This window comes from Ambystoma mexicanum, chromosome 6p (assembly GCF_040938575.1).
Source record: "Ambystoma mexicanum isolate Mex_15411 chromosome 6p, UKY_AmexF1_1, whole genome shotgun sequence".
NCBI classification, from domain to species: Eukaryota; Metazoa; Chordata; class Amphibia; order Caudata; family Ambystomatidae; genus Ambystoma; species Ambystoma mexicanum.
Window position 1 is genome coordinate 1,063,353,981 of NC_090935.1, and position 27,262 is coordinate 1,063,381,242.

The following is a 27,262-nucleotide window of genomic DNA, read 5'->3' on the forward strand; positions in this document are numbered from 1 at the left end:
AGCAAAAGTTGGAATGGCCCGGTAGTTCCCTTTTTTCGGGACCCAGACAAGAGTTTGGAGGTAGCCATGCCAGTAATGACGGCATGGCTACCTCCAAACTCGTAATGAGGCCCATTGCCTTACAAGTTCAGTACCTAAAGTGCACCTCAGGTACTTGACATGCTATTGACAACTGCCAACCATAGAAACAATACATACCCAATCGGAAAGTATGCAGAAAATCTCACCTTCTCTCCTCATGTAATCCTCTTCCATTGTTCATTCTAACAAGTGAGGTGACAGACAGTGTTTGTTACTCTTATTCTACAATGGACAACTACATGGACTGCCTAAAAGAAAATTATCCCACAGAGAAAGAAATATGGAAGCAAGATGCTGAAGAGAAGCAGCCACAAGAATATAGAAGAATAAAAATGTTACTTGAATGGACTTGCCATAAACTACACTGGGCAGCATCAATTATCCCATCTCAGAGAAAACTACAGACAGCTGGCGGTACTTCATGGTGGAGGTGCTTCTGGGTCCCCACTCCCATAGAGTCCAATATGGGAATGGGGACTTACATTTTACCGGCGCCTGACTTCTTGTGCAGCCAGACTTGTAATAGCCTGGTGGCCCAAGGAAGTCAGGCACCAGTAACATATTACGAGTCTGTTAGCAACCCGCACAACACTGCAAACATTCATTTGAATATGTAAATATTTACTGACACTTACTTTCACATTAGCCACACACTCAACATGTGCACAGTGTGAGTCCTGCAATCAAAATGAGAAAGGTGGACAAAATGGTGGCTTATATACTTTCCAAAATCAATAATGCAAAAAGAGAACTAAACAAAACACCAAAACACAGACGTTATACATGCCCCACTCTTACTATTACTAGAAATTCTCACTAGGAGTAATTTTCCTGGAACCAGAGAAAGACTGCAGATATGATGTCTGGTTTTAAAACTGTGTGGCTTATTAGAGACAGTTGGCTGTTTTGGTTATTGATTAAAAAAAAAACCCTAAATTGTCTCCACTTATGAGAACTATTCGGTCATTGGGGAAAAAAAAAAACAAGGTGGATTGAAAAAAACATACAGATTGTCACACAACTCCCTCACTTTTCCTCACTGCTTTTCAAATATATTTCTCTGCAGTATGTCCCATGAGCTCTATTATTATAGTTCACAAGAATTAAAATGTACATGGATAGACCCACTGTGTACTCAGACGTAAGTGAAATGAGAGGATTTCATATTATGTATGAACACTTAATATATGTCATGAAAAAGTTATAAATGCCAGTCTTTTGTCTATAAATAACCACACACACACACTTACGGAATCGATAAGGGTCTCAAATGCCTACTGTGTCACACGCCATACCTGTGATTTTTCACCCTCGCAGTCACTATACCTATAAAAATATAGTATTAAAAAAACTATACCCACTGATATAGAACTACACATAGCCTTGGCTATCTGTACTCTAATATAATCGTAGTCATCAGGGAAAAATAATTGTGTGAACAAAATCCCCCCCAAGCCCACACTAAGTGTACCCCTACTCACTTCTTGCCCCCCACACATCTTTGATGGCCTCCCACCTCCCCTATCCTCTCCCATCACCCCCATAATCACACACTTTCCATGACGCAATTTCATTTAAATTGTCGACTATTCGTGGTTACAGTTGAGGCTACAGAAGGCCTCTAGTCACCCCCACCCTCACCTCTAGGCTAATGATATTTGCAAGTATTTTGACCTGCAAATGGCTTTTTTCCTGCTTTTCATTTGTGGATATCCTCGGCTATATCCGTGGCTATCTCCCGCATTAAAAAAAAGAGATGGGATCAGTTTCATTTCTACCTGGTTTTGGCAATTTACTCGAGATATAGCTATCTATTTCGGAGAAGGGGCACCCCGTTCTGTCAAAAATTTTAAAAAAGCTACTGCACAGAATAACTACAAACCACAAAAAGGCTTCCAGTAAACACTTTATACCCATGTTGTTTTGGACCTTGTCCAAATCAATCCAGTGGGTTAGGCTGTGCGGTCTGGCTGGATATTTTTTGCTTGCGCCTACACCCCTATAGTCCGAACAGCTGGACAGAATTTTACACAATTTACGGTAGGAGCAGCAGCTGGGTCCTGAAAGTACACTTTTTTAAATGTGGCATAAATCCATCCTGTAGTTTTTAATAAAAAGGACAAAAAGTTGGTAACAACAAATTAGTGATATAATTTCCTAATTCAGAGTCCGCTGACACATCTGGACCAATCAGAGATCAGCATGACATTCACAGATATCATGCATGCCTGCTGATTGGTCAATTAAAGATGTGAGGTGCATCGGATTTTTTTAAACAGTTGCTATGTTGGATCCACACCAGCCTCCACTGACCGTGGACACTGCTTCAGGCAAAGAATGTGTAAAACACATTTGGGGTTATTTGGTGGCTGAAAGAGGGGCTGTAAAGGGCGGAGGATTAGAATAAAGGTGTTATGGAGCTGTTTATTAGGTAAAAAAGGGTTTGTAGGTGCCACCGAGCCCATGGACATCACCACTGACCGTGAAAGGGCAGTGAGACAACAACTGGGAAACACATTTGGGGTTATTTGGTGCTGAAAGAAGGTCTGGAAAACATGGGGGAGTGGAAAAAAGTTGACATGGAGCCGGTTTTACAAGTGAAAAAACTTGTGCAGTTGCCGCTGAGTCCATGGTTAATGTTAGTGTATGTGGACATTATTTGGATTTGAGGGGGTTCAGGGCTAGTCTTGTTATATGAAGGTGTATTGTACGTACTTGTTATATGGCTTAATTCTATTGTGGTGGTTGTGGCCAGTGTCCAGATTCTTGGGGGCATGGGCATAGGCAATGCCCCAGGAATCTGGCCCCTGGCAACACATACTATAGTAGCATGTGTATAGTTATTATAGGTACTGTAGGGGGAGTATACAGTGTCTGTAATATGGTGGATTGATATAATGTAAGCTTATATGCTATTTATGATTGTAGTACAATTGAGGATAGTGCTTATGGAATATATATTTGTTTCTTTTTGAAGATAACAAATGGGATAATACTTGGTATGGGTACTTATCTGCATACGGTGATAAAGCTGGAATCTCTGGTTCTTTTTCTGTGAACCAAACAGTATCATTTGTTAAGCAGGATAGTTTAAAAGTTTTAAGTGCATACAACTGTACATATACATTTAGTTGTATTGACCCTCAGAAACAGTGTATTATATGTACTATGTATGGTACAACATTAGTGTGTGCTACATTGTTGTTATATTGACATGAAATACTAATTGGGTGATTGGGAATAAAATCCATAGACGATTAAAAGGAAACTACTGTAATTATGTGAGTGTAAGTGTGATAGTATGTTTGTTTGAAGTGTTTTGTAATTAAGGGCACATTCAATCTATATTGGACTTTACAAGAATTTCTACAGTAAGAATAACTGTGTAGGCATATTTGAAGTGTTTTGCAATGAAGGGTATTTTAGAAGTAGTTAGATACATGTTGGTGTATTCTAACTGTCTTGGCTTTTAAAAGTGCTATTGTATTATTTTAGATGTAGTTAAATACCAGTTGGCTTATTCTGTTTATTGTACTATAATTTAGTGAGTACATTTGGGGTGAAGGAATGTTAAGTAAGCATTTGTTAGATCGGGTGGTAACGTTAGGGTATTGTAATTATATTGAATTTTACAAGAAGTATTGCAGTAACAAGAACAGTTATGGCATATTTTAAGCTTATTGTAATGAAGGGTCTTTTTGAAGTGGTTAGATACCTGTTGGCATATTCTAACTATCTTGGCTTTTAAAAGTAATAATTTAGTATTATGGATATAGTTAGATACCCATTGGTGCATTCCAAAGTGTATTGTGCTACAGTTTTCTGACTAAATTTGGGTTGAAGGAATAATAAGTAGGCATTTGTTATATTTTCTGGTAACCTACATTTTGGAGTAGCAGGAATGTTGTCACATTCAAAACAACCACTTATTTTTTTGCCATATGGAGTATAGTGGCCTGAAGTGGTTTTAGCACAAGTGTGGTAGATTATGCCCACTGTTGTGAAGGTTTCCTTGCCAACAGATACTTGGCCATATGTGAATCTAGAAAGCTTACAATTGTTTTGGTACCACCTGCATTGTACCCCCAAAAGCATTAGTATCACATATTGGCCATGTGAGTTTATTTGTATGTTGGAACGAGTGTCTGATTTACAAAAAGGGCACAATATGCTATGACTTGCATTCTGCAGAAGCTGGTGAATTGGAATGGATTCCAAATTTGGTATGGATACATATAAAAATCGTTCATTATTCATTAGGGATGTGTTCTTGTGAAACATGTTTGCAGAGAGTGCATTCACGTTTCCACGTGTATGAAATCTGCAAGATTTCATTCATAGGGATGTTTTTGGTTTCCAGTACTTGTAGCAAGTACATTAGGAATTCATGTGGATCTTTCTGTGTGTTTATGGTGAATTTCACCATTCCTGTGCAGTAGTCCAATTTTTGCCTTATACCTGAGACCATGTAAGTGCTGAAAGAGTTATTTGTGGCATTTCTATGAAGGGCGAGCATTTGCAAACACAACATTATTAAGAACAATCCCAGGTATGAAACCTTCTCCTCCTGTAGAAGGAGCTTGCATTGGCTCCCTGTGGAAGCACATATTTGCTTCAAGGTCATGACATAAATACATATCTGGCCAAGTCCCACATTACTTAAAAGATTGTATCAAGGCCCATGACTCGGTAAGAACTACCAGAGCAAGTGATGGTATCTGCTTATCTGTGCCAGGGAGTAAGCGTGCCAGAGATATGGACAGGTATTGTACTGTCCAAGCTGTTATGTTGTGGAATAATCTCCCAAAAGCTCTCTGTATCTAAATAAGTTTGATGAGATCAGGAAAGAGCTGAAAACTATCATCTTTTAATAACTATAGTCTGATGACCGTCGTCCTGTCCTCTCTTTGTCATTTCTGTTCCACCCTCTCATTTCCTTTGCTTCTCTCTGCGTACTAATACCTGCGGGCTCCGGTGCATCACAAGTGTAAACATCAAATCAAAATCAAAACAAACTGGTCTGAGCCGTTTAAGTAAATGTTGTGAATAATTGGTGGCAACTGGAAGAGAGGAATGATTGCTACATTTGCAAAGCAATTTGCTCCAGTTGTGTTTCTGAATTTAAATGGACCAGAGAGTTGTGCCTCTGTAACCTTTGATGGGCCTGCAGTAGATTTTTGAGAAAAGACATTTGTCACTTTGCCTTCTTATGAATGTGCAGTTGATTTTGAAATATACTGGTTGTATTATTTGATTGAGCAGCAGTTGGTCTTTATTTCTTTAGCAGTTTTGTTGGGAGATCTGTTATAGGTTCTGTTTGTATTTGTTTTCTTTTAAAGTTTTTTTTAGGTACAGGTTACATATCTAGATGGGTGGTGTACAGTGCACGTAGCTTGTTGTGTTCTACGATGCAAGGAATCAAACTGTTGACTTTGTTTGCATCAAAGTTAAATAGGAATAGACCATTGAGTGTACGCAGATTCACAAGTGCTACGTAACTCATACCTTCTTTAAAGACTGTGCTGCCAATGTCAATTAATGCATGATCTAGGGTTAAAGCTTGTGATTTGTGAACATTGACAGCATATGCAAGAGATAGAGAGATTTGTTCTCTTCGTACGTACATGTCTTTGAAAAGAAGGAAACATGCAATTGTGCAGCCTATTTGTTTAACTTCTGCAAGTTTGTCAAAGCGGAAGTTGACAAACTGAATGTTGCTATCATGTGGATATGTTTGGAAGCCAACAACTGTAACAATTGCTCCATTGGCTAAACCTTGTTCTACATCAAGGTATGTTTTAGAATTACTCTGCAGTTAAGACACAGAGTTAATACTTTTTCTAATTCAGCTATGCTGGAGATACATTTTTCTAAGCCATTTAGTTGTGCTGTTGCTTGCTGACACATAGGAAGTGTCATGCCATGCACTTCTAGTTTGTCTGTGGAGCTGATATGCAGTATGTGTTGTATTATTTTCCTTTTTAAACACTGTATTGTTGAATTGACTACGGCTTTCAAGGGTTGGCATTAAGAACATGCATGTATATTTTGTTGAGTTAATTGTCCCATGACATCAGGAGCAGATGTGCTTTGCCATATAGCTCATGGACTAGTGTAGTATTTAAGATGGATTTCGCATCTTTAGTAAGCAGACCAGTTCTAATGCTTTTAAAATGTTCGCATAGGTGAGATCTGCAGACTGACACATGTATTGAGTTAGTTCTCTGTAGCAAAAAATGTGGCAGAGATTTACATTTCCAATGCTGCTCAGTGTGTTACAGCATTGTTTGTATCCTAATGTTTTGAAAATAGGTTAACGTTTTACTGGTGTTAAATGTAGGAGGTCTCTGAAAACAATAACGTGTTTTCCTCCAAACAGTTCTTTGTAGTTGGTTTTTAGGAATTGCATTCTGAGATGGATTAAAGCTAACATGAGGTTGGAAGCCATGCTTACTTCATCTATCAGGCGAACTTTCATTTGTTTCAGAATTCTGCATACTTCAGTGGCAGCTTCTGCTGATAATTTGTAGTATTCTAATTTGATTTGGTGTTCTACTGGCAGGAACAGTAGTCAGTGTAAAGTTACACCTCATATGTTGTAGCCAACTAAACCTGTGAGGGCTTTTACAGCAGATGAAAGGTTGTTATTTTTTAAGTGTTGTAGAAATATGATGATTATTTTAATTAAGAACATTTTACCAGAATCAGCTTCACCACTTCACCACTTACATACACGAGCAGAGATTTATAATTTTATCATTTTTACAGCAGTTCATGTTTGAAACCGTGTTCAATTTCTTCAGTGATTTCAAGATAAATGGTGAGTTGTTCATCATTTAGCTGTGATTTGAGCACTGACAAGATTGTTTAGATTGATACATGGTATTTTCTACCTCAGTCATGGCAATTTCTGCTTCATTTAGAATGTGAGGTTTACTGCCCTCAGGAGTGTCTTTACGTAGTAGAGCTTCAATTTCATCTTCTTGTTGGTATTCATTGTCCAACATTTCTTTGTATTGTTTGAAATTGATATTTGTTATACTGATTTCATTTGCTTTGAATGCAGCTTCAAATGAGTCATGGTTAGATAATAATACTTCTTCTTTTATCCAAGGTTGAAAAGTTTGCAGTAGGGCCATATAATAAAGTTCTCTATATCAAGGAGATTTAAATAACTTTATTATATGATTAATTAGGCTGGGTTTGGTAAGTTTCACTAGGCTTCCTTCACAATTTGAAACTGAATATTTGTCAGTTGTCTCATTTGGTGTGACATTGGGCTTCATTACGAGGTTGGAGGTAAGGGATTACCGGCACTGGTAAGGGTGCCAGTGCCGGTAATCCCTTACCTCCATATTCTGAGGTCCCTTAGCGGGTCCCACAATGGGCGCCTGGTTTTACCAGGCACCCTTAGCGGGAGCCGCTAAGGGACCAGGGAGCTAATAGCGGGCCCGTTATTAGCTACAGCCCCATTCCCATTGAGCACTATGGGGGCTCAAATGGGAATGGGGAATGGTTCTCGAAATGGGGACTTACCGGGTCCTCCAAGGTTGGAATGACCCGGTAAGTCCCTATTTCATGAACCCGGACCCAGAATGGGGTAAGGGGGTAGCCATGGTGCTAACAGCACCATGGCTACCTCCAACCTCAAAATGAGGCCCATGGGCCTCATTCTGAGGTGGGCGCAAAGGGATACCGGGCACCGGTAATGACACCAGTGTGGGTAATCCCTTTGCGCCCTATTCCGTCGTCCCTTAGCGGGTCCCTCCCTTAACGCCTGGTTTTACTAGGCGTTATGGACGGGACCCGTTAAGGGATACTGGGGTCAATAACGGTACCGCAATTTGCGGTACCGTTATTGATGCATTCCCATTGAGCCCTATGGGGGCTCAAATGGGAAGAGGGAATGGCTTTTACAATGGGGATTTACCGGTCCCGGCAAGGTCGGACTGGACCAGTAAGTCCCCATTGAACGAGGGCGGACACGGTGCCGTTATTTGTGCTAGTCATGAGGCCCAATGTGTTCAGACTTGCTGTACAAGGCTCTACCTGTTAAACAGTCTGCAGCGTTGCAGCAACCGCATTCACTATGGGAGAGCATCTTTATACCAAACGGTACCATTTTTGTGACAGTGTTTTGTCAGATGATATGCCATCGCAAAGGTCTTTTAGCTCTGTTTTCTCAGCTTTGGTGTGGCATATATTGTAACTAGTGGAATTGTCTGCAGTGTATTGTATGTCTATATTTCCATTCCACAAGAGGGCAAAGATTGCATTGTAATCATTGATGTACTTGGATGCTTCATCCCTTGCAATACTGTATATGTTTTTAGGGGATTCACTTTTACACTGTGTCTAACAGAAGACATCAAGCTATTTATTTGTCCTTTCTTCCAAACTGGTTGAGGGAAGCCAAAGTGACATTTTCTATAGTTTTTACCTTTGTTTTTATATCTATTTCGGCAGTATTTGCCACATTTATATTTTTGGAAGTGTAGGATTTGTGTACAAGGTCACTGTGTGTTTTCTGAAGGGATGCCACATAATTTATTTTTCAATAAACTTTAAAACAGTGGCATAACTGTCATGGCCACATTTGGGAGCATATTTTATCCACAAAAGCATGTGGATGTGTGGTGCTCCTCTGGATTGATTTTCTTTTCTCCAAAAGAAGTTTTCCACTTCTCCGAGTGGAGGGGTAGTTTTATTTCAGATGAAGTGCAGCATGGCAATGCAGCGATGGTAAAAGTACCTTGATACATTGACAGCGTGAAGAGAACAGAGTTCCCCAGGTGTTTTATATCTATTCCCTATTTATTTTGGTTTTCAGTCTGTAAGAAGTTGTGCAAGTCATCCCATGTGTATTCTGCACAACTTAAAGTAACAAACCATGGGGGTGTGCCCAGGTTTCTTAGCATACAATGTACATCAGCAACCAGTATTCTTTTGTATCACGCATGTTTGCAAAGAAATTTGAGATGCTTGACTACAAAACTTTATCTTTTGCCTACAATCTTTTGAAAGCAGGAGGGTAGCAGACATGTTTAAACAATAAGAGCCTGTTTTTAATGTGTGTGCAACTCCATAACATAGAGTTGCTAATTCATTTTCAAACAGGAGGTAAAAAATGTATTCTACATTTTGTCTTCAGAAAATATTCATAAAGAGAAATATTGATATCTTTCATCAGATCTTCCTCCTTTTCTTGTAGTAAAGAGTAGAGGAAAGGAACGTGCTTCTACACTTTTCTCTCATATGCTCATTGTGGATCATTTGGCTTGAAGCATTTGACACGTTTCTAATGCATCTTCTACGGTGTCCTTGGAGTGTGGGTGAATCATATACTCATCTAAAATGTTGGCTGTAGTAACAGGATCTACACGTTCAACTTGCCAGTTTGTGGTGAATCTTTAATTATTTGGGCGGTTTCTCTTAAGTTTTCCTCTATGTTTATATCTTGTAATATTGATTGTTTTCTTTGAGATATTGTAGGGCTTGACTGGCTTTGTTTAAGTCGAATAGTTCTTGACAAATGTTTTTGTCTTTTGTTGGCACACCATTAACTAGTACAATCAATGATTGATCTATTGGCCTTTGTACTCCTAGCGTTACTACAATGTCTTTCAGATCTAATGGCAAATATACTACTTTGCCTCAAATGTCGTTTAGTAACTCAGGTGGAGGCAATTTTGAAATGGGTGTACTATTTAGATTATAATGCTCTCATACAAGTTAAGTTGTTGGAGAGCTTTTGGAAGTTGGAAGATTTCTAAGTTGTTAGTGATGGCATTTGGTTATTGTCAAGCTTTGTATTGCATTATGTGCAAACTATTGAGGGGTCAGTTATTTTGTATTTATTTTCTGTTGTTAGATATATGCAAATTGGAACCATTGGGATTCCTCGTTCTCCTCTATTTTGAAGGCCGTATCTACTATTTCTGTGCTCTTTTTATTAAAAGTTCTGAGACAACAGGCAAATACTTGGGATTTCTGCAGATGTGTTTTGAAACTTAGCTATTTCTTTTTTGTATGTGCTTGTTAGGCGGTTGGAGCTTGTGAGGCTTTTGCTAATGTTTTCTGAAGTTACTGAATTTTGTAAGTCAACTTTATTTCCAAAATATTTTCTTTGGATGTGCTCTATTTCTCAAAGGAGTTCTTTGGCTGTTCCATGTAGTAGAATGTTATTTAAATGTTGGCATTCTAGAGCAGGACTTTTTGCATAGTACAGTCTATGCATAAGATTTCATATAGCATTTTGATGTGGTGGTAGGCGCTTTTGCAAGAAGGTCTTGAAATGCAGGCTAATGAATGTTCTCGCATTCCAGTGTGTCTGCACACTGGGCAGGAGTCTATGGTTTGTAAAGATTTGATTCCACTTTTGTCTTCACATAGTGATTGACAAATTGTCATAATGATTTGAAGGATTGTTGGCATACGTTACATATTGAGCTGCATGTCCATTTGTACACTGGACGCTTTGTTTAGTTGAAAGGATCATTTGGTTGAAAACATTTTGGGGATGTTTTTTCTATAAGGGTTCCTTTTGCCATAATGGTGTTTGCTACCATTTGATATCCCCGGCCATTAACGTCTATTGCAATTGTTTTTTTTGTTCTTGTTTATAACCATCTTCATTGAAATATGGTTTTGTGCTGCATGTGTTAATCTATTCATCTTCACAGACATTTGAAAAGGTATCTATATTGACATTACACATGTAGAAGTACTTTTAGTAATTTATTGATTCATGTTGTTAGGGGTTTCATTCTGATTCAAATCAATATAAACAACTTTCCCTTTAGTAGAAAAGCACTGTCAATTACAGCTTTGAGGATTAGTCTTCTACTGTAGTTTTTAAGAGTAGATCGTGACTTTATAGCTGCAAGCTATAAGTCTACGGTGGAAACACTTTTGTAAAATTAATTTTTTGGAATGCTTTACCGTGGCTACGTTAACATTGGTAGATATAGTGTTTGGTTCATAAGTAGATCTGCTTTTGTTTGTACATGTTTTTTTTACTTTTCGTTTTTGCAAGAGGGGCCTTATGTTCATTAGTGGTGGCTGGTTTTATTTTGTTGAGTGAGGTTACTAGCTGTTTTTTTAATGTTCTCTACACACTGTTTTAGAGGTGTATGACTATATGGCCTGCTTTTATTCTTATCTGCTCTATTTTTTCTTTGTTTTATATGGAGTTGCTTTTCAGTAGGCATTTTGGTGCCTCTGTTGGGAAAAAAGAAAGTTTGGGTTTGAAAGTTGTGGAATGTATATGCATGTATTGTGCATGGGTGTGATTTTAGAGATGAATAGAGTGTTGTTTAATTGTGTAGTGGGATAATCGGGTTGGTTGGGAATGTTCTAAGAGTAAGGGCCTCATTACACGGATGGCGGAGAACCATGGCGCTATTAGCGCCATGGTTCATGCCGGTAAAATACCGGCACCGCCTTGGCGGAAAGGGGAATTACCGCCCCATTCCAAGGTTGGCGGGGCGGTAATTCCCCTTTCCACCATTGCCCTTCCCCATTCCCATTTTTGCCCCATAGGGCATAATGGGACTGGGGAAGGAGCTAATTATGGTACCGCAAATTGCGGTACCGTAATTAGCTCCCTGGGTCCCTTTGCGGGTTGGTTTTTAACGCCTGCAAAAAGCAGGCGTTAAATCCCCCAACCCGCAAAGGGACCTCGTAGTAAGGCGGTAAGGATTTACCGGTACCAGTATTTTACTGGTACCGGTAAATCCTTACCGCCATCCTTGTAATGAGGCCCTAAGAGTCTGTACACTTGTGATGGGCTTGGGCTAGTGAGAACGGGAGTGGTGGTGTTTAGATGGGAATAGAAAGAGTGTGAATTTTGAAATATAATGAGTAAGAGTGAAATAAATGTTGTTGACACCACGCGTGCCATCCGGGTCTATTAAGGGTGTCTGGCATGGAAAGGACTGTGGAGACCGCAGACAGTCGTGGATGTCCGCAGACATCAAGGGATCAGCCAATCAGGTTTCATGAGTGTGGTGAGTGGTGGGCAGAAAGATTGGGTAGCAAGAGTTATCTTTGTTGTATGCAGTGTAGATGGCTATGGCTTTGAGGAAGCACAGTGTCTGGATTGTGGATGATTCTTGGGTCCATTGGCTAAAGTTGTATTCTGAGAAGTGTGGATTATCTGAGAATCTTGGATCAGATGAATTTCAAGTTTCATGGTATGGAGTTCGAGAAATGAAGTGGGTGGAATTCCTCCCATTTTGTGAGAATGTGGTTCACTTGAAGCATCCCAGCATCATTGTAGTTCACTGTGGAGGCAACAGTTTGGGCTTTGTTACTAGAATTACATTAGTTTGCCATGAAGGATACATTTGGAAAGTTGATGCAACTGTTTCCACATTCGAAAATTATTTTTTCTCAGATATCTCAGAAACAAACATGGATGTGTTTGAATTTATTTTGTCCACAAATAGAGAAAGCAAGGCTAATGTGAACAAAGTTGTAAGTGATTTTTTGCAGGATGTTGGCAGGACATCTTTTCATAATGAAAATATCAAATTTGATATTGTCAACATTTTGCAAAGAGATGGAGTGTATCTGACTGATGTGGGCAATTCAATTTTTCTTGAACATTTTCTAAACACATTGAAGCAGTTTCTGTGAACACATAAAATATGGATTCAAGTATTCTTTAGTAGTTAATGTAAACAAATAGGAAAAACAGAAACAAAAAAATAAAGCACTTTTTGTGAAAGTTAGAAAAAATCATTAAGTTCAGTTGAACATTTGTTGATTCAGTACATAAAACCACCTAATCAAAAAAATATATATAACATCTGAAAAAAGAAGCCTTTAAGAGCCAACACTTTTGAACAAAAAACAATTTAAAATGATTTTCACTCCCCCACCCCATGCCTGGAATTTTCCAGGTGTCCGTGGACTACCTCACTGTCTGCATACTATGCAGGCTGCAAAAGGTCCTGTGACTATTATTTTAAGTTCTATTATTTAACTGTGACAGGTTGCTCCTAAAGGAACCAATTTTTGTGATTTTGTATTTTTGTTCGGCTTTTTTTGTTTTTTGTTTGTTCTGCACAGGAGAGGTAAGCTATGGTGGGGAGAGAAGGGAGGGAAGAGGGAGAAAGGGCACCAACTGCAGGGATGGAGGGGCAGGTGGACAGGGGAAGATGTTGGGTCACAGTGGTTCTCGTACTCCTTGACCGTAGCCTCGGAAGCAATTTGAAATTGCTCCCCTGTTCAGATCGGTTTGTTGCAGTACAAACATAGTACTTTGAGCTTTGAAAGGTTAGGGTCAACAGCATTCTGTGTGGCCTGCGAGGCAGCCCCGGGGATCCTCTGCCCCACAGGAGTAGCCTGTCTTGAGGCAGGAACGGTCAAGGAAGATGGGGTAGAGGCCGTCAACCTGCTTCTCACTGAGAAAGGAACAGCGTTTCTTAGAGAACCTAAGTGGTTGAATCTGGTATGGTGCACATGGAGGTGGTCCTTTATAAGTTGAAGTTTTCACAACACCAAGAAACTTATGGTGGGTTTAAAAAGGTTTAAAAAAACTTTCACCTGACATGTAAAAGTAGGAAAGTCCATCTGAGCCAAGTCACACATTCCACAAAGACACCTCGTAGCCATCGCTGGAAGTTCACCCCATGTTCTGAGCCACAACAACAGGGCATTGTGGGTATGCAAATTAGCTGAAATGCAACCATTTTCTCCAGGAAATTGTCTATGTCTAAGAGTGCAAATGTAATTTTACCATGTTTTCTATATCTGTAACAATCTTACATGTACTTTAACGCACCCAGATACCACAAGGTCAGGTGCGCTATAGAAATAAATAAAACAAACAAACAAACTATCTTTCATGACAAACTGCAGATACATCAGTTACATACCCTAAAATATTACCTCCACAATTTACTAAAATAATTTCTGGATGTTTCAAATGCACCTTATCATCACACATGTGTAATAGTTGACTCCATTTCATGACCACTAACTCCATGCCATGCCACCTCCAATTTTGCTAAGCCAAATTTATGTGAGGTACCAAGCTGCTCTGCATATATATGCAGCCAATTAACCTAGCCATCTCCTATATTCCAAAGAGTCTTCCTGTTGAGCTCCATGCTTTTAGCAATTCAAATACTAAATGAAACACTTGCTACCCTGCCCTACTCTGCAGTTCAACTCCTATCATACAAAGCCTGATTGGTGGAGCCACCTGATGTCCGCAGTCTCAACAGTCATCTTTCCAGGCAGGGTATCAGAAAAGAGTCCAGTTGGCACTTGCAATCTGTCTGCAAACAGTCGCATATGTCTGTGCATTTCAGGGCACATGACAACTCTACTTACCTTTCTACCGATATGTCTGCAATGCTCCCTGATTGGCTACATTCAAACAGTCAAGCACCCAGCCACCAATCACATCCAAAATCTCTACATCTAACCCTGTCACCTTACTTTAACAGTTCAGGTGTATCTTTCAATTTGCGCTATGATTCAGAGCCTCCTCTATCACAACCTACTGTGTATACTTTTATGGATTTCTGTTTCCAGATTCAACATGATCTAAATTCCACAATCTACATCTAAGACAACATACTACATGCATTCGTTCATTTTAAAAAATAATATTTTATACCTCTTTTTTATAATATACCTTGAAGAACAACTGATTCTCTGTGCTAAAAACCATACTTCACTGCAGCACATATCCAAATACAATTCCATATATGCCACATGACAAATTCCAATCTTTACATGCTTAGCCGGTACTGTCTTTTCCTTTCCATTCTAGAACTTGTACTGTTGTTTGTTAGCAACTATGCAATTCAATAATGAATTATCCATTATCAAACTAAAGTACCACAAATATTGGCACCTTCTTTCAAATAAACAACCTTCATTCTGTCAAATCTTTAGCAGACATTTATAATAAACTGCCCTATGGGGGCTCAAATGGGAATGAGGAATGGTTCTGTGCATGAGGAATTACCGGGTCCTCCAAGGTCAGAATGACCCGCTAATTTCTCATTCACAGACCCCGGTATTGGAGGCCAGTATGGAGGCAGTCATGGCGCTAATAGCACCATGGCTACCTCCATACTCGTAATGAGGCCCTTCGTTTTTTTTATGCTGCAAAAAATACTTCACTGCAGCAGCTATCGCAATGCTTTATCAGAGCTGTTATAATTATTTCTGCTTCAATAACAAATGCCATGGGCCTCATTACGAGTTTGGAGGCAGCCATGCCCTTATCAAGGGCATGGCTGCTTCCAAAATCGGGTCCGGTTCCGGGTTCCTTGAATGAGGAATTACCGGGCCATTCCAACCCTGGAGGACCTGGTAATTCCTCATTCAATGTACCCTTTTCCATTCCCATTTGAGCCCAATGGGGCTCAATGGGAATGGAGAGGGAGCTAACAACGGGCCCATTAATAACAGGCCCGTTGTTAGCTCCCTGGTCCCCTCGTGGAACCCGCAAAGGACATCTGGTCTGACCGGAGGTCCAGAGCGGGTCCCACAAAGGGGACCTCATAATAGGGCAGAATGGGTTTAATGGCTCTGGCACCTTTTCCGGCGCCGTTAAACCCATTCCGCCAGGGTCCTAATGAGGCCCCATGTCCCGCTACTTATACCAGTGCACAATTTTCAAACTTGCCAACTACCTTTCTTTTACCTTTACAGAAAAAGATTACCAAAGAAACCTACAGAAGAAAACTCTTATTAGTAAGTATATTAATGTGACATATATGTCACAGCAATTATAATGACATAACTATACTGTGTATTGTCCTAAACTATTAATTCATACTTTACACTATTATATTTCACACTTCCTCATTCCATTGCAACAATCACACTCTTTTTAATTACAGCACAGCATTCCTCCTTATTCAGTAACACCACCTCTCTCCAACACATACCACTGCAAATATGTTATCACATAATCTCCATCAACAACACATACTTCTTCCACAAACCGCTTCCCAATCACAATTAATCCTTTACCCAACACCCCACAGTTCTAAAACCTCTTACTCTACAAATCTTTTCTACCACACCTCCTATTACATATACATCTCCCTTCTTAGTTCACAACCTTCTTCTTCAGACCACTACCCAACATTATTTTACCAACACTCTCCCTCATGTACCTTCCTTAACAACAATCCATTAATTGCTGGATTCCCCCTTCCTCATCCCATTGCTCAAGTCATATTTTCCATTATATCCACATCCCTCTTTCTCATACCACTACACCAGAAGTCTCCAACCTTTTCCTCTACAAATGTTTTACTTCATACCTCCTATCATATTCCTCTCCCACATCCTATGGCACAATTATAATCTATACTATTACTCCAACATCCTCTTCCTCATCCCAGTACACAACATGTACCTATATGTTTATACTTACAACATTCTCCCACAAATGACTTAACTATAACCAATGTATTCATTGCTCCATTTCCCACTTCCTTATACCATTACTGAAATCACATTATTTAGCATTATCCTCATATCCCTCTTCCTCCTTCCACTACACCAGAGATCTGCAACCTCTTCCTCTACAAATGTTTCACTCCATAGCACCCATTATCTATCCATTCCCCTTCCACAGCCTACTGCACAACTCAAATCTATATTACTCCAACACCCTTCTTCCTTGTCCCAGTACCCAATATTAGTCCACATCATTGTATCATTATCCATACACCATTCTTCCTCATTCCTGTACAATAACACCTGCAGAAACCTGTTACAACATTAAAGTACTCACTTTACTTTTTCTAACAGATACAAAACAATGCCTACTAAAACATAGCTCTTTAGAAAACAAACAAAAGATTGAGCAGATAAAAAGAATGGAATGTCATATACTCACCCTCCACTAAAACAATTTATAAAACAATACAAGTGAGAGAACAAGTAACTATGCTCTTGCAAAGTACAACAGATACCACTAACACAAGTATTGCTCCTGCTTCAAAAAAAGAATTCCAACTTAAAATGATTCTGAACTATATGTTGCAATGGCAATGTAGCCACAGTAAAACAATCAACAAATGTTCTGGCATAGAGTTCTTACCAGTCTCTTAAAAAGACCTGAAAAGTCATGTTACAGACTTAAAAACTACCAGAGAAAAATGATACTTGTAGCTGTGATTGACAGCACATTCAAAAAGAAAATTATTGAACATTGATAACTTTTCTAACTTCTGTGGAGGTGAATGGTCTCATACCAGTAGCACATAACCATATATTAAGGAAGAAGCATATAAACAACAAACACACCAAATTGCCATTTACACTAATGAAAGAGTCTATGAAATACTAGCAGGCACCATTAGGGCAAAAGAAACCTTAATAGAACAATCTTCCCCATCAAACTTTCAACCAAATGTTGCTTATGTCCACACACGTCATCCAGTGTACAATTTGACGTGCAGCTAAATATGCAATGTGTGCCAACAGTCGTTCAAATGCTTATGACAATTTCTCAATCACTATATTAAAATAAAAGACAAAAGTAGAATCATAATGTTACAAACCATAGATTCCAACCCAGTGTGAATATACAATGGACTTTGAGGACATTCATTGGCCAGCATTTCAGCAACTGCTAGTAAACACACCTTTTTCATCATATTTAAGTGTTTGCAACACACCATTCACCATTGCAAAACATTGTGCATAGCTTCTACAATCCTAAAAGGACTGCTCTAGAACGACACAAACTCAATGACAATCTCCTAAATGGAACAGCCAAATAACTCCTCTGACAAATAGAACACATACAAAGTAAATATTTCAGAACTGAATTACAATTAGAAAACACAGTTAACTTTCAAATAATAAAATAGCACCTTTCTAACACTAACCTCCTTACAAACATATACAAAAAGAAATATCAAAGTTCGAAAACAAGTTTGATGAAATTCCAGAGTATGTGTCTATTGTCGCAGAACTTTCTATAAGAAAAGTCCAAAAATGGTAGATATCGCCTACAACATCAATGACAAAGAGGAATCACAATACACACATGATGATCTACATACATAAATCTTACATTTCCAATCACAAAGTGTGGCAAATACTGCCAACGGCGACACACAAACAAGGGGAAATACTTCACCAAATGTCGCTTTGAATTCCCCTGACCAGTTTGTACCAAAGGTCAAGTAAATAGTTTATTGTATTAAATAGGGAGGGAGTCAAAGGAAAATCATCAAAAACACAAACAACATTAAAAGAGATGAAGCATCCAAGTACATCAAGGATTAAAATCCTATCACTGCACTATTGTGGCATTCTAACATAGAGATTCAATACACTGCAGAAAATTAAACTGCAGTTGCACAATATGTTATAGCCTATCTCACCAAAGCTGAGAAAACTGACCTTAAAGACCTCAGTGATGACATATCATCTGACAAAACCATTTCACAAAAATTGTACAGCTTTGGTATCAAAATGCTGTCACATAGAGAATGTGGGCCCTATGAAGCTACATATCATTTAACAGGTACAGACTTGTAAAGGAAATCTGAAAACATTCTCTGTCTCATCCTTGGTCCAGCTACATTGCGGAAAAGAGTACTCACATCCTACCAAGAAGTCAAATATATAGCTAAAGAGGATCATATCAGCCAAGACATCTTAAAACAATAATCTTATTGACATATACTACCCAAACATAAGTACTGCTTTGAAAAACATGTTCCTCTAAGATATAGCCTAAAACTATAACTACAAAACATAATGTTATGCCAAATGAGACAACTGGCAAATACCCAGTATTAAATTGTGAAGGAAGTCTAATGAGAATTTCAAAACCCAGTCTAATAAACCGTGTACAAATATCATTTAAATCTGCAGAACATAGATAAATGTCTTACATGGCTCTACTGCAACTATTCAAACCTTGGAGAAAAGAGAAAGAATTGTTAGATGACCATAACACATTTGAAGCTGAATTTAAAGCAAATGAAAGCAGTATAACAAATGACAATTATAAACAGTACAAATAAATGTTAGACAATGAATACCAACAAGAAGAAGAATTAGAAACAATACTAGATAAAGACACTCCTTAAGGGAATGAACCATCTCTCGCAGTAATTCAAGAACAACTTGGAGAACCACTCATTCAACATTAAGCAGAAATAGCAATGGCCGAGGTAGAAAACACCATGTATAAATCCAAACAATCTAAAGAAGTTTTGTCAGTGTTCAAATCTCAGTTAAATGGTGAAAACTCACCACTTACCTAGAAGACACTAGAGAAAGTTAACATGACCTAAAACTTGTATGTATGTGGTGAAGCTGGTTTTGTTAAAGCTATCTTAATTAAATCAATCAGACCATTTTTAGAGGATAAAACGTATAACAACCTTTCTGCTGTTGCAACAGGCCTCACAGGTCTAGCTGCTTACAACATAGGATGTGAACTTTAAAACAACTACTCGTGCTCCTGCTTTACAAAGACTACTTCTTCTTCCCAGTAGAACACCAAATCAATTAGAATACTACAAATTGCCAGCTGAAGCTGTAACCGAAGTATGCATAATTCTACAAAGAAATGAAAGTTCTCCTAGTAGATGATGTAAGCATGGTTTCCAACCTAATGCTTTCTTTAATTCATCTAAGAATGCAGGAAGTCCTAAAAACTGGATACAAAGAACTGTTTGGAGGAAAACATGTTGTTGTTTATGGAGACTTCCTACAGTTTACATCTGTAAAAGGGCAACCGATATTTAAAACTTTAGGCTACAAAGAATGCCATAATACACTCGGCAACATGGGCAATGGCAATCTGTGGTATTTTCACTAGAGAAAACTTGCACAAAACATGTGTCAGTCTGCAGATCTAACATATGCTCAAATTTAAAAATACCATTAGTGTACTTACTGAAAATGCAAAGTCATCCTTGGAAAAATAGACTAATACATGAGCTGCCATAGCCAGTGGCCACAACAATATGTATTGCCACAGCAATGTGGATTTGTATTGCTACTACTACTTATCCACAATCCATGCGGCAAAGCCCCGAACAATCTGCTCACTCGCCATGGCCACTCGTCATGGCCACAACAATGTGTTCTGTAACTTCCACTAATACTTCTAAATTCACACTCTAAAACTACTACAATTCTGCATCTATTCAGTGGTCACTTAGTTAAAACTGCATATCTATTAAACCCAAAGTAAACATACTATTCTTACAATAGCCAGCGGAAAGATTGTTCAGTTCATGAAACCCAAAATAAGCATACTGTTATGGCCAGTGGCCAGATTGTTCAGGGCATAGCCAAACAATCAGGCCATTGGCCATGGCCACAACAATAGGTACTGTAACTACTACTACTACCACTCTATCCACACTCCACATTTCCCATTCTTCCTCTACCCAGGGTTCACATTGTTCAAGCTATATTAATATTACACTAAATGTCAGACTATTGAGGGCATTCAATGCAAAGAAACATTTATTTATGTTATGTATTGTCCCTTTGTAAGCCACTTATACATCAAGTAAATTGTGTTTCCACAATTGCGTTTAACCATGTCCTACGCAATTTGGGTATAGCCACTAAAACACTTACTAGTTCCATTACATAAGTATTACATCAAAATTAATCAATGTTGTAGGATATAAGAGAACAGCACCATTTTCAATGGATGTCCTCAAGCACATATTGCTGTCATGTTGGTCTCAGACAATAAAGATGACCTTGAGCACAGCGACACCTCATGTTTATTTCTACACACAATGATGCATACATTTTTACTTTTTTTCTTTCCCTTACACATGTCGCTGAGCTTTTTTCTTTTTTTAATAAATTATTTTATTATTTTGTAGGTACAAACAAAGCAAAACAAAAAACACATGTGTTATCCGGTCAGTGTCTGTTGTGTGCTGTTGTGTAGGCTCTGTGTGGTTTGTTTGTTGTTGCGGTGTAGTGAAGTGTGTGCAGGTTGCTGTGGTTTGAGGTATGGTTGTGTTTAGTTAGTGTTTGAGAGGTGTATGAAGAGGGCTAATATTTTAGCAGGGTTCATTATTAGCGTTGTTGTCTGAGGAGACAGACTCTCATTTTGTGTATCTTTCAAGGTTTAGATGAATTTCTTCCTTACAGTGATCATGTTTCAGCATGACACAAGTCTGTCTCTCACCTCTCTGTCCATATGTCATGCTAGTCAATCTCTTCAATGATATCTTTGTTGTTACCCAGACCAGCCCTTACATCCCAGTATGTGACTGATGCAAACTGGTCCCAGTGGATCTATCTAGTTGCGACCTATGCCCATACCCATCGGTCTATCTGTGTGCGACGCGGCTCAGTTCAGTCATTACCACCATGTCCAGATTGATTCAAGGGAATCACCATACCTATGCCTCAGTTGATTTTTGTTGTGTGTGTGTTGGGTTAGTCGTTTCGGAAATCAGTCAATCTCCAGGAATTCTGCTAGGGTTTCATGAATGTCAGTATAGTGCATTCCATCTTCTACTTACTAGCTTGGGTGTGGGTTTCTTTGTGTCGCACTAGTGGTCTCGTTTTGGCTGGCAGGTTAGCTAATATGGAGGGGTTGGTTTGAAGATGGTTGTCTTTTGAGTGTGAGGTAATAGTTGAATAGTGTGGATGTAAAGTTGCGTGGGTTGGCGGATTACATATGGGGCTGTGTTGTCATGTCTGTCAGGGGGATGCTTGGAAGTTCGTTGATAGTTGTGCCTATTTGTGTCAGCCTTGATAGCTATTGTTCTGTCCTGATTGGATTGTCACTTGTGGGCGGTTCAGCCTTGCATTGACTCTTTAGTTCTTGCAGGTGGTCCCCTTTTCTGTTGGTTCTCAGTGTTATCTGTACAGTCTTGGGTTTTTGTCAACTGGCTCGCTTTGCATTTTCAGTTTTATTGTTTCAGTTGTTTCCGTCTGTTTCCGAGGTCTTGAAGAGCCAGGTTTTGAGCAGTTTTCTGAATTTTAGGTGTTTTTTTCTGTTTCTTATGTCTTTCAGGAGGTTGTTCCAGATTTTTGCCGCCAGGTGGGAGAAAGAGGACCCCGCAAGTTTTTTCCTTGCGTATGGCTTTGGTTCCAGGTGGATTTCATTGCTTGGTCTAAGGAGTCTCATTGGCTTGTAGATGGTTAATTTCTTTTGTAGGAATTCTGCTCCTTGGCCGCTGATTGCCCTGTTTGTTATGCACATTGTTTTGACAGTGATACATCATTTGATTGGAAGCCAGTGTAGAATTTTTTGCTCTGCTGTGATGTGGTTTCTTCTAGATAGTTTGAGGAGAAGTCTGGCCACTGTGTTTTGGATGTGTTGCAGTTTCTTCAGCAGGCATTCCATGGTAGAGGCTGTTGGCGTAGTCGATTTTTGACATGATGAGTGTGACGATTGACAGTGTTTTGTGGGTGAAGGACAGGAATGGTAGGATTCTTTTTGTTGAGTGAAGGAGGAAGAAGCATTTCTTAATTATTGAGTTTACTTGTGGTTCTTTTTCATTAGGACTACCAGGTTTTGACTATGTTTGATGGTGTGGGTGCGGTTCTCAATTCTATTGGCCATGGTATGTAGGTGTTTCTGGATATAATCCTGATTTCTGTCTTTCCTGGGTTGATTTTTAGGTTGTTACCATTGAGTCATACATTTCTTTGAGACTTTCTCCTAGAGTTGTGTTTTCGTCTTGTGCATCTTCGATTTTGTAGATGAATTGAGTGTCGTCTGTTTAGTTGTAGAACATAAGATTTTTTGAAGACCTTGATTAGCAGACTCTGGTAGATGTTGAAGTAGAGTGGCAATAGTCAGGATCGCTGTGGTACACAGCAGTCGTTCACTCATGCAGCAGATTTGAAAGGCTTTCTCCAGACAGTCTCTGTTTTGTTTGGTGGGAATGATTTTATCCAGAGTAGTGCTAAGTCTGTTATACCCATTTCTTCTAATCTCTTGATGAGGGTGTCATGGCTTACTGTGTTGAATGCCGTAGAGAGGTCAAGCAGAATCGAGGTTGTGTTGGAGTCGGCATTTGTCTTTAGGTCATCCAGATGGATAGGAGTGTCATGTCTGTTCCTCTCGTTGGTCCAAAACCGACTTCTGCTTGGTCCAGCAACTGGTGTTTTTCTACGTTCTCTTGGGTTTGTTTGTATACATAGGTTTCTAGAGTTTTGCCGGGTGAGGGACGTTTGAAATAGGTCTGTAGTTGGAGAGGTCTTCCACGTCGCCACCTGTGCTCTTAAGGAGTGGTTTGATATATGCTGATTTGAAGTATTGTGGTACAGTCCCTGTTGTGAGCGACAGATTCAAGAGATTTATGTAGTATTCTGATGGTGTTCCTTGTGTGAGGAGTGATTTGTAGATGTCAGCGGAGGCAGGGGTCCATGGCCAATCCTGCTTTCTTGCTATCTTTTACCAGCTTGATGAATGTCTCTACTGATATTTGCGGGAAGTTTTGGAGTTTGTATTCGGGCTCCTCTTTGGATCTGGTTGGTTATGTGTTAGGATTATTCGGTTTGTTTTGTAGCTTTGTCGGATGTTGTTGATTTTATATTTGAAATGGTCTGCTACGTTGTTGCATAGTTTCTGTAAAGGTATCAGAGTGTTGTCGCAACCTGGTAGGTTTCTCATTTTGTTTATGATGTTGAACATTTCTTTTTGTGTGTTGGTGGCATTGGTGATTCTGTTGTCATAGTGCTGTTTTCTTTGCCTTTTGAATTTCCTTCTTGTACGATCCGATTTGACATCGGAAATGAGTTTTCTTACCTCGGTCATATTCTTTCCTCCATTCTAGTTCCAGCTTCTTCTTGTTCTTTTTCATGGTGCTTAGTAGTGGGGTGAACCATTTTGCCAATGCTCTTTTTCTTGAAGGGGTGAACGGTTTTTCAGGGGAGATGCTGTCGATTGTATCAGCAATCTATTTATGCAATATGGATGGTTGGTAGCTTTAGTTGGTAGTGTGATCACAAATGGGATGATGAGATGGTTGCCCCAGAGGATCTGTATCGACGTTGTGGTGGTGATACATTTTTTGTTGGTGAAAATTGTGTCAAGTGTGTGTCCTGCTGTGTGTGTTGCTCCTTTGACCAGTTGCTGTAGTTTCATGGTTGTGTGTTGCCTGATTAGTGAACTTGCCGTGTTTTTCTGTGAACCATATGTTGAAGTCCCCCAGGATTATCAGATGATCATGTTGGATGGCTATGTTGGTGATGGCTTCTATGAAGTTGTCGACAAAGGTTGCATCGTATATTGGTTGTCTGTAAACCAGTATGAATGTAATGTTTGCTTTTGGGGATGCTGATAAGTGTATTACCATGGATTCACAGTTCTCAATGTTAAGAGGTTCATATGTTTTTATTTTCAGGTGTTCTTTTAATTTTTTTTTTCCTTTTTTTCTTTAACTGTAGGCATTTGAAGTTGATGGGGAGGCAGCTTTAGAGTGTGAATTTGAAGTTGTTGTCCAGCCATGTTTCTGTGATGTCAATACCATTGTCACAGAGCAGGTTGAAGATTTCTGTTGAGTGTTTTGACATCGATCTTGCGTTGATTAGGCTGCTGTGGATTTTTATGGTATGATTTGATTTGTGCTGAATTGCTATTTTTTGCAATCTTGTTTCACAATGAGGACTTAAAAATATCACAGTTGTACTGATGTGTGCCCTGTTGGAAGGTGTGCATATATAAATAGAAAAGTAGCAGCACAAATGCTAATGGCATCTATAACTAGTGAGTGGCTGCAGCAACTTAGGCCAGTATAGCCACATAACAACACTTATCATGTTTGCTTAACCCTGATGCCCAGTAAAAATGCCATGAAGAATCAGAAAACGTAACCAAATTAGCTGCGGCAACATTTGAAAGTCTAGCCACATAACAACACTCATCATGTTTGCTTTAATCTTGATGCCCAGTAAAAAACGTCATGCCACAGTGAGGAAAGATTACCAGACTGGCTGCAGCAATGCAGGCTAGTGTAGGCACATAATAGCAATTAACATGTTTGCAATGTAACAATACATTTAATGTTTGCTTTAACTTGGATGCCTTGTAGAAATGCCATGCCGGAAGCATAAAACATAAACGGACTGGCTGCAGCAATGCAGTCTGGTCTAGCCACCTAACAACACATATCATGTTTACTTTAATCTTAATGTCCAGTAAACAAATGCCCTGCTAGAGTCAGAAAATATGTATTAGACTGGATGCAGCAACATAGACCTTTCTAGCCACAGAACAACAATTTGCAACCTGGCAGGGGGAGCCAGCCAATCAAGTGACGAGGAACATGGGCTTGAACCGCCAGTGAATGCGCGCGTTACATCCCACCTAACAGCTGGCTCCCCCCGCCGACACCTTCCCCCCATTCTCTGTCCCCTTATTATTATTGTTTTAATTCCCCTCCTCCCCACTTACCTTATTTTGGTTGTGGCAGTACCATCTACCCTGCTCCGACGGCTGGTATGGAAAGGGAAGAGGGGCTCCATACAGAGACCCAACTTCCCTTTCGATGGCGGCCATCTTTAGATAGTATTTTCAGTCATTGAACGGGACGTGAGAGGCGTCCCGATCAATGAGTGAAAATACTTGTTTTTTAACTGCTTTAGTAGCACACGGTGCTAATGGCCATGAGCCCCTGTTCCAAGCACTGGAATGGGGGTAACAACCCAGATCCCTCATTAATGACCCATTTGTGTGGGTGGCCGAGCATTACCCCGTTCCACCTCTTGCAAAGGGGGCTTAACGTCACATTATCATGTCTGCTTTAACCTAGATGCCGAGTAGAACATTTCATGGCACAGTATGAAAACTTAACCAGACTGGCTGCAGTAATGTAGGATAATCTAGTACATAATAACACTCATCATGGTTAGTTTACACTTGATGACCATTAATAAAAAGCCATGCCACAGGAAGAAAATTTAACCAGACTGGCTGAAGCAATGTGGGCCTGTCTAGCCACATAACAACAATTATGTTTGCATTTAACTATGATGCCCAGTAAAATATGCCATGCTAGAGACATAAAATGTAACCAGACTCGCTGCAGCAATGCAGTTCAGGCTAGCCATGTAACAACGCCTTTCATGTTTGTTTTAACATCATTGCCCAGTTGAAAGGTTCATGACAGAAAACATAACCAGATTGGCTGCAGCAAAAAAGGCCATTCAAGCAGCAGAACAACACTTATCATGCTTGATTCAACTTTGGTGCCCAGTAAAACTACCATGCCAGAGTCAGAAAACATAACCAGACTTTCTGCTTCAAGGCAGACATGTCTAGACACGTAATAACACTTATTGGCCCCAAATCATTGACTAGAATAGCGCAGAAAAACAGGCGCTTGCGTGCAAAACACGCAGAAGCGCCCATTTGTTGATTCATGGAACACATTGTGCGTGGCTTATCAGTGACTTGCGCTGAATCCGCGCGGGTCCAACACGTCACTGTGACACCACGAATGCCTTGCGCGAGAAACCCAGCGAAGGCGCATACCGTCTAGTACAGTCACCTAAAAAGGGGCAGAACACGTGGAATGGGGAACAACAAGCTTAAATGTGAGCGTTATGTGGGAAGAATCCACAGTAAAATACTTGCAACTCCCACACGCGCGCTGACAACACGTATTCATGGAATTGAACAGGGTTCTACGGCACGTGGAAAAAGACATGCTAATCTGGAAACACGTCCGCCACGCGAAAGCTGGCGTAGGCGTCACCGTGCACTAAAAATAATGCATAAAAAGTGTGCGCAAAAGCCAACACGCGTATACAGCTATGATGAATGTACCATTTTTCGCAGCCGTGATCATGGGACACCGCAGGAGGAAGAGGGGGATAGCCAGGGCATGCATATTTTTACCAAGGACCACCTTTTTTGGGATGCCTGATGACCAGGTCTATGGCAGAAATAGGTTTCCACCTTATATCATATTAGACCTGGTCACGGAGTGGGAAGATGATCTCACATCACCCACCATGTGTTCCCAAGCACGGAGCCCCTTGGAAAAGGAGCTCAATGTACTGCATTTTTTGGCCACTGGGTCATTTCAATGGACAACTGCCATAGTCGGGGGCGTTTCACAGGCCACACAGTCACACTGCCTACACCAGGTGTTGACAATCATGACTGCATGCCCCTCAGTCCACAGGCACATATACATGCCCAGAGCACCCGCAGAAAGGCAGGCCATGGTCCAGG